Source organism: Oryzias melastigma, linkage group LG7 (assembly GCF_002922805.2).
Source record: "Oryzias melastigma strain HK-1 linkage group LG7, ASM292280v2, whole genome shotgun sequence".
NCBI lineage: Eukaryota > Metazoa > Chordata > Actinopteri > Beloniformes > Adrianichthyidae > Oryzias > Oryzias melastigma.
The window spans coordinates 14,134,559-14,146,563 of NC_050518.1; the positions used below are offsets into that span (position 1 = coordinate 14,134,559).

Genomic DNA, 12,005 nt, shown 5'->3' on the forward strand with positions numbered 1-12,005 from the left:
TTCCATTTCAAAACTCGAAAATTCAATTTCAAAACTTTTTTTTAAGTTTCAAATCTTTTTTTTTGTTTACGAAAAAGTTTTTTAACTGAAACTTTCAGATTCGTAAACGAAAAAAATGATTTGAAACTGAAAAAAAGATTTTAAACTGAAAAAAAAAAAGTTTTAAAATTGAAATTTTGAGTTTTGAAACCTATTTTTTTTCCGGCCAAACATTAATATTTTTATCAAAATATTTTATTTCGATTTCAAATAATATTGGCCCCGATTTAGCTCCATATAGGGGTGACCTAAATAGTTTTTTGAAGGGCTAACCCTGGCAGCGGAGGGAAGCGGTGCCCTCCCCCGCACAGGTGTTCGGCGTCATTCTATGTCACGGAGGGAGTGTGCTCTGAAGAACAGAGGTTTACATTTAAATGTAAGTAATGACTTTTTGTTTTAGTATTAGCTTTTAAAGTTATAAAGCTGATGTTTTTATGTATTTCCGAGCGCTAGCAGCTCCGCTCTAACCTAGCTAACCGGCGACTCGTGATGACCTCATCGAGTGTGAGTAACGTACAAATTTGAAGACACTATTTTTTTCCATTACTCTTTGTTTGGAGGGCTAAGTATAAGAGCAAAGGAATAGTTTAGATTTGGACTAACGGCTGGTTCACACTCGACGCAGAAGCAGAACGAAGGCCTCTTCATTCAGTCCTCCGCGGAAGGCTCACACCGTGTGGCGGATCGTTTCAGCGTCTAGTCCATTTTGTGCGCGATCCGCATCAATTCTGACAGGAAGTTACATGAAGTAACAAAATATAACTAATTTTTTCCATTAACGATTGACAAATGCAATAATGTTTTTGTATCTAAACAGACTATAGAGATGAAAATGAACATATATTAACAGCACACCCTAAAAAGCTCTAACAGAAGTGCCTGTTGACCATCGCGGAAAAATGCCGCCTGCACTCCGCTCCGCTTCCGCGTCCAGTGTGAACCAGACGTAACTATTATAGGTCAGGAACCAACTTGTCGACAGTTTGACATGAAACATTTGACACAATATACTTCTACAGTTTACTATGACGCCCCTCTGGTGGGATGTCCAGATAGATAGATGAACAACAACAACGACTGAGTCGTCTACAAGTGGATGCATCAGAATGAAGCGAAGCAGAGCTCGCCATTGTAGGTCCTACGTCACAACTAAGCTTTTTAAATTATATATTTCCATGTGCTCCTGATTCACAACTCAGAAATACATTTTAATATGTCGTCTATCATGAGAAAAATGGCACAAGAACATGTTAAAAAAACAAAAACACAGTTTTCATCAGAGTGGGTCTTTAAGTGCTTTTTCTCAGCTTTGATAAATTGTCAATCTGACATTTTCTCCATTTTTCACTTCACGCCATTATGACTAATCCCTTTTATTTCATTGTTATTTGCTACATAACAACAACTAATGGAACTTACAACAGGCAAAGGGACCTTTGCGGTCCGAGAAAGACAATAGAGGTACAGCAGCTTCAAAGCTCCGTCCTGCACTCGCCTCTACTCCTGACATTTCGTAGATATGGGACATTTTAAAGTGATGAACTGCAGTCTGAGCCCCTCAGCTATAGTGTAACATTTCAGCAGAGATACAGACAAGTGGCTTAAAGTCAAGTTCTCCATAAAAGAGTTCCCATTCCTTCGGTTTTCCTATATTGTTTTTGCTGGCAGCCTTTTAAGTAAATGTCACAGGAAACAGATCTGTGTTGCAGCGGCGGCGCAGAGCAGACAGTCACCACCAGAGGGCACTGCTGCACCACAGAGGAGTGGAGCTGTTTGACACGAGGCTGATTTTTTATTTATTTATTTATTTATTTTATTAATAACAGAAAAATGAAAATCTCAGATTAGAATTAATTAAAGCGTAAATTTCAGAATTCCTTTTAATACACTTAACATCTTTGGCTTCAAGCGCTAGCATTTCTGCAGATTTCTAATCTTAACTCCTGCTGCTCAGGATCTGAGAATCTTCACACTTCAAGACACACCCACACAGATGGACATCTCAGTTAGGATGATGATAAAGCACTTCCTGCGATTCCTTCAGATCCGGTGGATTTAAGGCTTGGGAATTTGTTTGTTCTCCTTCCTCTGCAGACAAGGTATTCTTATGCCTGTCGCTGCCTAAACCGGTGTCTTCATTGTTTTGATATCCGGGCACTGGCAGTCTTCTAATTCTTCCCCAATATGAGTTGTCAGGCTGTATTTGCTTATGTTACTGTGGGACACCAAACTCAATTCCACTGCCTTGTTTGATTTTGCATAATGAGAGGTTGCTGGCTGTTCACACCATAATGTCTTTGACTGACAGATATGAAGATGAGTGGAGGAATTTCACGTGTTTTAATGCATTCGGAGAGGGCCGTGTGCATTTTGAAATGATGATCAAGATTCCTTGGAGCCACACTATCCCTCCCCTCACCTCATTGGAATGTATGTGGTTTTAATGCATAGGGTAATTAGGAGTGGGGGGGCTCACACGGCTCAGCAGTTCTTGATGAAGTTTCCGGCCACAGTAACCAAACTTCTGAACTAAATGAATAAAAACTATAATAGCAAAATTAAGAAAAGGTTTTCAAAATAAAATACCATCAAGCATCCACTAAACCGTTGTCAGCATAACTTCCAGAGAGACGGCAACACACTGTGTCCCCGCGCCGGGGTCTGATAGCCACCGACACTCCGAGATAATTACACCACGGTTTGTAATTTCCACGGAGCAGAACGGAAAGTGAGCCGTCTCAGAGAAGAAAGGTAAAACTAACGGATCAATGCTGCTTTTTGTCTTCAAGCGTCTGCTGTCAGTTTTTACAGCCTGTCTGCAGCAGGAATTTACAGCCAGTAACAACTTTTGCAAAAGCCAAAAAAATAAAAATACTCGACTATAAAACCAGATAACACAACTGCAATAACTTGATGTGCAAATGAGCTCTGATTAAACAATTTCCCATTGCAATCAAACGAAGATGAGACTGTATGTTCATCTTTTTTTCCCTCCAATTAACCTTCATTTAGCCAAAGAGGACTTTTGCCATATTCCTTCAAGCAATAAATGTTTCAGATAATAAAGACGTTTCTGTGCTTTAGACAATCGTGTTTATATGAGTTGAAAACTTGGACACAAACTATTAGAAAAATACTATTATTATATAAATTAGTTTAAAAAAATCAATTGAAATGAACTATTTAGTTACATTTAAAAGAAATGAACCCCCTCGTCTTGTGACAGTTATGGTTTTAGTCCTAAAACCTATTTTTTTGTTTCTGACATGTCTTGGTGACGCGACTCTTCAAGCTCAGGATGATTCGACCTTGTGACTCATAACTAAATCCTGTTTAACTTCTATACGGTGAAGCGCTGCCGTCTGACAAAACCGTTCAAAAACAAAGACGCATCTTCTCACTTTCACATCCAAAAGTCAAGTGTATCTTTTCTTGATGAACCCAACACTTAAGCTGGGATCATTAAAGTGTGAGTAACCTCGATGACAGCAGAAAACCAAACAGCAATGTTTTCTAAAGCTTGTTGTGGAAGTCATTCTTCAAGTGTTAAGATACTTAAACATGAAAAGAAGTGACGATAAAGCAGTTTTGTCAGCTAATTAAACCAACAAAGTCAATGTTGTGTTTTGTTGTTGGCTCATGCAGATTTTATGTGATAAGTTGCTTCAAAAATTCTAGCAATATTAGATCAAACTGTCATTTTTATTTGTTAAGAATTCTGCTTTTCATTGCAAAGAAAATGATCATGACCTCCTGGTGCAAGACACAACCACCCACAATCACTCCATGGAAGAACAAACTGAAGGATGTATACAATATGGAAGAAGTTACAGCAAAACTTCAAATGAAAATTGACTTTCTTTGAGATATTTCAAAAGAATGAGGTGGTCTCATGAAAAATATTAATATAAACAAGTTAAAAAAATGTGCTTAAGCAAAATAAATGTATTTAAAATCTGACAGTGATTAAGTACTTTTTAAAAATTGAATTTTATGTTTTAACATTTTTTCAAAGCACGATGTCATTTATGGTTTGTATGTGTATAAGTGGGCAGAATCCACTGACTGTATATGAGAACTGGACAGAGTGACTCCACCCCCTCACATTCCAAATAGTTGTTCCCAGGACTCTAAAAAATGTGAAAGTATAGATAAAAATTTGGAGTATAGATTCAGGGGAGTTTTTATCAATATCTTAAGATTCTTTCATTTGAACTGGAAATAAGGCATTTTCTATGGATGATGTCACACTCAGTCTGTCCAGTTCTCAAATACAGTCAATAGTAGAACTATTTTGTCAAAACCTACAGTGAAATGTCAACAAAAGGTCTAAAATTGGGTTAGATTTGATGGAACAAGATCAAAAAGAGGAACAATTAACACTAGACGATTTTAATTATGAATGTGTGGATGGAAAAAGTAGTTTTATTGCTTATTTATCCACTTATTAGTAAAGGAGTCGTCTATACAAGTCAACTTAAAAACCCTCTTCCACTGGGACCAGAACCTTTTGTGAAAAGAACCCTCAAATGCCCCAAACAGCTTAAAGGGATGTTATTCACAATCAATGAAGACGTTATATCTCAAGAAAAGGCCAAATACTCATATGAATCTGACTGAACAGCGATTCTGTACTGATGGACAAAACGTAATGAAACCTTGAAATGTTGACATGTACGGAGTCGGGGCTTCTGTAAGTTTAATTTTAGCAAACACTCGGCGTAATTACATTACCAGGACTCAATAATGTTGCATTACAGTGCTGTGTAACAAACATCTATCACTGCACGAGAGGGACTTATGTCAGCGGGGCAAATGAATCCATTTATCACCACGTAAAAATGCTAAATGTACATATTTACATTATTAAATCACATTTTGAGCAGGAAGTTGCCTGAAAGTTTTTAATTTATTTTTTTGTTGTTGTTAATCATGAACAAAATTGATCAGTTTGTACCACAGATGAAAACTTCCAACATTGAAATAATTCTGGAATTTTTATTTATTTCTAGCCAGTTACGTTACATCTTCTAAATGAAACATTTTCATTCTCAAAGATCTAAATATGTTTGATTATCCTTATTTTTTTCCTCTTTGGTCCCAAAAACTAGTCACTATTGTTGCATCATTCTTTATTTTTCAGGAGTTTTAGAGCTCCTCCATTAAAAAAAAACAAAGGTAATCATTTCAAGCGAGGATTGATTAATTGCGGTGGTTTTAGTGCTCCTGAGTGCTGAACTGACAATAGTCCAGTGACTTGGCAGCGACACAGGACGGCCGGTTCCCAAATCTAATCTTTCTACAAAAGGTCAGGAAAAGCCCATGCTGGCAGGGAAACTTCGTGGCATCAAATCAATCTGAGTCTAGACAAACTCTCATTGTTATCAATTACATTACAATTCTGAGTGATCACCGTCCTCCCATAATGCATTTTTCTTGTGTACTGGATGATATTGCTCCTTTCAGCAAGGCGGGCTAGATTACTCAGATGTTGGAATATCTTAGGTGAATATCAGTCGTGGGAAAAACAAACAAGACACCAAACTTAAAGATAATTTTATAAAAAGTCTAGTGATCACCTAAAGTCATTATTTATTGTCAATAAAGAAAGCATTTTTGCATCGTCACAGCCCGCAGTGCTTTAGTTGTCAGGTATGGATTTCCATTATAAACTCTGAGGGAAAGGCGAGAGGAGAGGAGCCGGTCCCTCAGGACGGGAAATCAACCTCCGCTTATATTCCATGCACATAATTGAACAAATTAGCAATGAACAGCTGTTACCTGTTAAAATGACCTGCATTCATTTCATCACTGTGGACAAGAGCTCTGATGGCATCTGCATGCTGCAGCTGCCAGCCGTTCTGATTAGGTTGCCGATTCCTACTTTCAATATATCATGACAAACATAATTACCTCAACATCTCTTTTTATGGATTCTACAAATGGCCGGGCGCACAGCACGCCAAGTGTCCATCAGTCGGATGGCCGCTGCTCCACTCAGCCGCTATGACCTTTCTTAAAGAGAGAGTTTATTTAATGTCAATGTAACTAGTTATACATTATTTGACTTTTGAATGGAAGATTGTAGAGTGCGATTATTGTGAAAATCTGGGCTTTTTATGAACTACTTCGCCTTTCCCAAGAACACTTCATGTTGTTCTTTTACCAATCATGCAAAGTGAGTCACCGTTTGGGCAAAAAGGACTTCTGAAAAAGTTTGTTCTCTTAAACGTTGAGGTTAAGTGGCACTAAAGGTCTAGTTTTCAACATGACGAAACTGCTTTTCAGTTTCATATTCAAAATAGAGTAGGAATTGTTCATGAATAATTTAATAAGTATATGAGAAAAGATAAAGAGCAAAGACAGTCAAGTCTACTGTCAAAGTTCTCATTTTTTAAAGTTTCTTTAATAAAGTTGGATAAATAAAGTCTTTCGAATTTGTATAAAAGATAGATTGTAGTTGGTTCAGCAAAAGTACCCAGAAGTTTTTGCTCCCATAAATGTCGACTTTCTTACTCATCTGATTTTCTCGTTTTTCATTCTAGATTTCTGATGAAGTCAGAATAATGAATATTTTAGGCTGAATTCAAATTGCTTTTCCACCCCTACGGCTTCTCCTTGTCACTATGTTTATCCCTCCAAGCAGAGATATATGGAAAAATAGTCTTAAAATTCAGATGATACCGCTGCTCGATGACATCATCAATAGTCGCTAGCGTGTAGCAGCTAACACTTGGAAAATACTCAACATCAGTTTTATGTTTATGTAGGAAGCAATTCAGATTTGGACTTAAACTCTTTCCCTACTTAAAATCTTAAGCCTGGTTTCCACTGAGCGGTTTTGAGCGTTTCCATGGTAAAGTGGACCCATTAAACAGTACCAAACTGAACCACTTGGGGCCCCCAAGTGGTTCTAGGTCCATTGAAAAGTGGAGCAGAACGGTTGGGGCGGAGTTGCTGTAGCCACCTGTTGATTGGTGGAAAATTATGACAACATTAGAAAGCACCAATATTACGCTCATTTAACTCTACAACACTTTTGCTATAAAAAGTTACACCATCACTTTTGTTGGGTATTTTTTACTCGATATAATATACCCAATAAAAAAGTATTTATCATAAAAATAGGTCAAAATATGATGAAACATGATAAATTAAGATAGTTTATGTAACAAAATGGACAATAACAAATTAGCATTTTGAGAGCAAAAAATTCCTAAAAAAAAAAATGATGATACTGTAGACTTGGCCTTTGGTCCACCCATTCCTGAGACATAGGAGACTTTACCCAGGGACTTATGACACCGAGAAAAATATTAAAGATATTGAAGATTGTGTTATACTTTTGCTCGGGTAAAAATCACCAGGCCATAGAGCTCTAGGGTTAAGCTAACGTTTCCAATGTTTGCAAGCATTTTGTTTTTCGCAGTTTCCTGTGTATACTCCTTTAGTCACGAGTCTATATTGAAAATCTCTGCAAACAACAGCAAGGCCTGGTCTGCGGTGGAACTGCAAACGTTCCTCGCCATTCTTGGGGATGGTGTGATACAGGGTGAGCTAGCGGCACACTAGCGGTCAACAGCACACATGCGCCGTGAAAGAAACCACTCAATGGAAGCGAGGCTTAACTGAATTGAAACGCTCTTCAGAATTAACTGGACCGTATGGTAGCGGACCGCTTAGTGGAAGTATTGTGATCCAATGTGGCTTCAATTAAGAAATACTCAGAGATGCAGTTTTAATCATACATTCTTTTATATTGGTCTTATACTATGAGAAAAATGTGACAAAACACAAAAAAGACCATTTTCATTGGAGTGGCCCTTTAAGACCAATGGGTGATGCTGTCTTACTCCACACTCCAGTCATCAGAAATGTGCTAATACTGGCTCCTTACAAATTCTGCACACACGGGTTGTGCAGATGATTTGTAAGTGTCCACACTAAGACTCCCGTCGGATGTCCTCACAAACTACAACTAATTTCTCCATTTCTGAAAGTCTGATTATACATAAGAGGTGCATTACCATTTTTTTTTGTCTCACAGAGTGGTCTATGACTTTGAGGTTTCGTGGCGGCCGTCTGTATGTCTCATACATGTTCACCCATAAAGGCAATTATGACTAAGATTTGATCAATTTTGCATCAAGTTTTTCTAATCGTTCATAGTGAGTTCCTGACTGTGACTGAGTCATTGTTCTGGATTCATTTGGTATTTTTGGGTTACCTTGATTTAGTTTCAAGCTTAAAAGTTCACTTTCATTTTTATTTGAACTCTTCAGGGGTTTTTTCTTGTGTTCTGAAACACAGTTCAGGTTTAATGTCTCTGGTTTGAAGAATTTTGCTTTTCTGTTCAGCCATTTATGTTGTCTCCTTTGTGCTAATTCCTAATAAAAACTGACTTGTGAAAAGTAAAATATAAAAAGGCCAAAATCTGATGAAATATTTTCAATCACAAATTAAAAAATTCAAAGCTTAAGTGAAAAGTTTGCATGTTAAAACATATGAAGCATCATAGATTTGAATGACACCTAAGCTTTACTTGCAAATAACAGTTGTTTTATGGTTAAAAAAAAGATTTTTGTAACTAAATTTTCATTTCTTCTCTTAAAATCAAACATATTTAAAGTGTTGCTGCAAATATGTGGAGTTTCCCCTAAGCTTCTAAATTTTTTAAAATAACTGCAGGCACTTTTCTATGGAGAAAAAAAAACAACAAAAAGGAAGAAAAGCGCCACAGTGTTCAGCCTTTAAAACAAGTGCATTAATCTTTGAAGTAAGTGATGGCTCATCATGGAGAGATCTTCAATCATCCTCCTCCCTGATTATGTGGTCACACACTACAACAATCAGCCGCTGACCTTCTGTTGCAGGAGCACTCAAACACAGCAGGGAGAATGGAGGCATTATCTGTAGGTTCAGTCGCTGGAAACAACTGAGCCGTACAGAAACAAAAGTCTGATTTATAGAGAATTAGGATTTAAATTAGGAACACTTTTGGAACCTCCAGTATGAGAATGCACCCATTACAAAAACCGAGAAATGGACTTAAGAATTTAGTTAAAGTCCAAAACAAGCCAACGGCAGCTTGAGGATCATTAGTTAAATCCTCATTAATTAAGTCAAGGCTTTGCTTTCAAAGATTATTACCAAACAGGAGAGAATTCAATGACATCCAGCGAACAGTGCAAAGGCTTTTTCCACAGGTAAAAAACAAAAGAAAAAACTCCCCCCTCAGAATTCTGCCCCGTCAAAGGTAGCAAAAACAAGTCATAAATCAAGCGTTCCGGCTGCCTTTTTGTTGAGCATTTAATAACATTTTAGCAGCGTGGACATGGATCAGCAACTTCTGCCACAGAAACAGAAAGGAGGCTAAGATGCTGCTCGTCTTGAATACAACTTCCAGGTATGTGTGTGTTTTCTAAAATCAAAAACCTGAACCAAAAAAAAAAAAAAAAACCTATCACAACTCCATCAGCATATATATCTGAAAGCCTTGTGCAGGTGAACAGTGACAGATGGTAGGATCAGCTAACAGCATGTGTGTGTGTGTGTGTGTGTGTGTGATAGATCGCTTCTCTGTGAGTAGCTGTGGAGATAATATGATCTGAATGTAAGAATGAGGTCTAAATCTGATTTCAGGCAGTATTATGGACTCAGACTTTCTTCCCTTCATGCCTCCTCTGCTCCAACCATAACCTGGTCAGACGTAGCTGTTGTTCTCAGTGTGGGGCGGGTCTATGAGCGGGTTATTAAAATAATTATGCAATTTGTAGTACAAGTACCAACATTTGGAACTTCACCTCGGTCATTTGGCTGAACATAAGGATTCCCCCTTTAAAAAAAAAACATGTTAGCTGTAAGAAAATCCAAGATTTAAGAATAAAATACATCATTCCTGAAGTTTAAAGACTGCATTCTGAGCATGAATTGCCCTTTTTTGTTGAGATGGAGACAAAGACAATTTTTTTTTAACTAATTACATCATGTCAGAATTCCTTCCCTACTCATTAAAAAGTGCACTATATAGCGCGTTCGCCATTTTCTTGTGCTGTCCAAATTTACAATTTCAAAATAAAGTGCACTAGAAATTTTCCCGAAGTCTTTGCGAAAAACATCGATGCTAACTACATTAGTGAATATAGACCACAATACATTACAGTTGTACAGTTTTTGCAAAATAAATGTGTTTAAATGTATTTTTTTAAATAACATGTTCATCATCAGAACACAGTGGAGTCACAAATAGATATTGTATTGATTCAATTTTCACTCGTGAAATCGGTGACGTCATATCCGGCGTGTAGCAAAACAAAATAAAAGTAGTGATCATGCTTTCTGAATTGCTTTTAAAATCTGGATTTTTAGTCGTTTTTTTTAGGAGTTAGGGATTAGTGTGGGAATTTGGACATAACCTGAATGTATGGCCGCCATCTTTACAAATGGCAGCCATGTTGGATATTTCTTGTGGCCATAAAACAGTATTTTTTTGAGTGAAGGGATCCTAAAATCCATCCAAGCCAAATTCCAAGCGAAAATTCATAATTTGTCTGAAATATCAACCTAATCGGCTCTGCTTAATATCTTTATACTACTTTAACTCATTTTCACAACAGTCCCACCCATGTGCCCTAGTAGTTCATACCGCGAGTTTTCCAAGTTTCAATCCTGTTTTCCACCTTATCCAAATAACAGGGAGAAACTTGGCTAATTATTATCATTAATCTCAATAATTCCGCAAAATCCATAACGCCACCATTAGTCCAGATATGTCAACAAATACTCTAAAATGTCTAAAATCTCAAATAAACATTGCATTCAAAACAAAAATGATTATATTAGATTAAAATCTGGAAAAAAACAACTTCCTGTTTGCTTTATAAACGTCTATATAGAGCCAACAACTTTATTTTATGAAATCAGTGGCGCTTCAGGGTTTCCACACGTGTCTGCCTTGTTGCTGCGAGGCTCCAGCTGGGCCAATTATGAGCCAACAAAGCAGCTGACAGACATAATGATAGTTAACACACTGTCTTACCTTTGATGCTCAGCTGAAAATTCAACTGGGAATCCCCTCGAGTCTTCTTTGTTATCAAACTGCAGCCACCATTCTCTCTGCTGACTCAGCAGTTTCAAACCAGACAAACCATTCAGAGCACACGGTTAAGGAAAAGCCAAACAGGAATGGGCGGGTATGGGTTGTAATGAAGCCCAGCAGCCTGTGTGGTCTCCATTTGGTGTCCTGGCCTCTGATAGGTTGACGGACCTGCCATTCTTCAAAATAAAAGCTTTAGATCTGCCAATATAGAGAAAAAGTTTAGCAGGACAATTCTCTATTTTTAATCTGTGAAACTGAAAAAAATGTGCTAATATTCTATTAGGGAGTCAGAACACGGAATTATTAAAACCTCAAAATGATTTTAATGACACAAATAAAACAATAGTTATGCTCTGTAACTCTTTTTGACCCCCTTGTTTCAATAATTTGTGTATTTTTTCAGTACTTTTTTTATTTCTGCCCTAAGTCATAAAAAAAGTCAAGGAATAAAAATTAAAACACATAAAAAAAAAAAAATAAAAGTTTATTGAGACATAAAAAAGTAAAAAAAAAAAAAAAAAAGGAATTTGCATATTTTGATATATTATTGAAAAATTAAGAAAAGTGTATGGAATATTTGTGGAGTACAATGATTAACTTTAGAGTCTACTAATAAAAAAAGTTTTTATAATTATGACAAAAGCTCTCCTGGAAATTTTCCCAATAAAACCTTAAAAAAACAGAGCAGATTCTCTTTTTTTACAATTTACTTTTGCACAATTAATTACTTTACTATCATTTAATAATAAAAAATTGTAAATATTAAAATGGTGAATACTTTAATACTGTATTCGAACCAATTCGTGAGATAAATTCGCCACATTTAATGTCTCGTGCCACTAAATGTGATACTGAGCGTGACGCCATG

The 12,005-nt window shown here is 36.8% G+C and overlaps 1 long non-coding RNA gene across 1 annotated transcript in view; it reads right to left on the bottom strand.

The window, feature by feature from the left end:
- LOC112159011 overlaps nucleotides 1-11,470 on the bottom strand; it is an 18,532-nt gene extending 7,062 nt beyond the window's left edge. Inside the window, exon 1 of the long non-coding RNA XR_002921408.2 lies at nucleotides 11,078-11,470. This is a non-coding gene — a long non-coding RNA (uncharacterized LOC112159011). The remainder of the gene's footprint in view (nucleotides 1-11,077) is intronic.
- Between the last annotated feature and the right edge of the window lie 535 nt (nucleotides 11,471-12,005).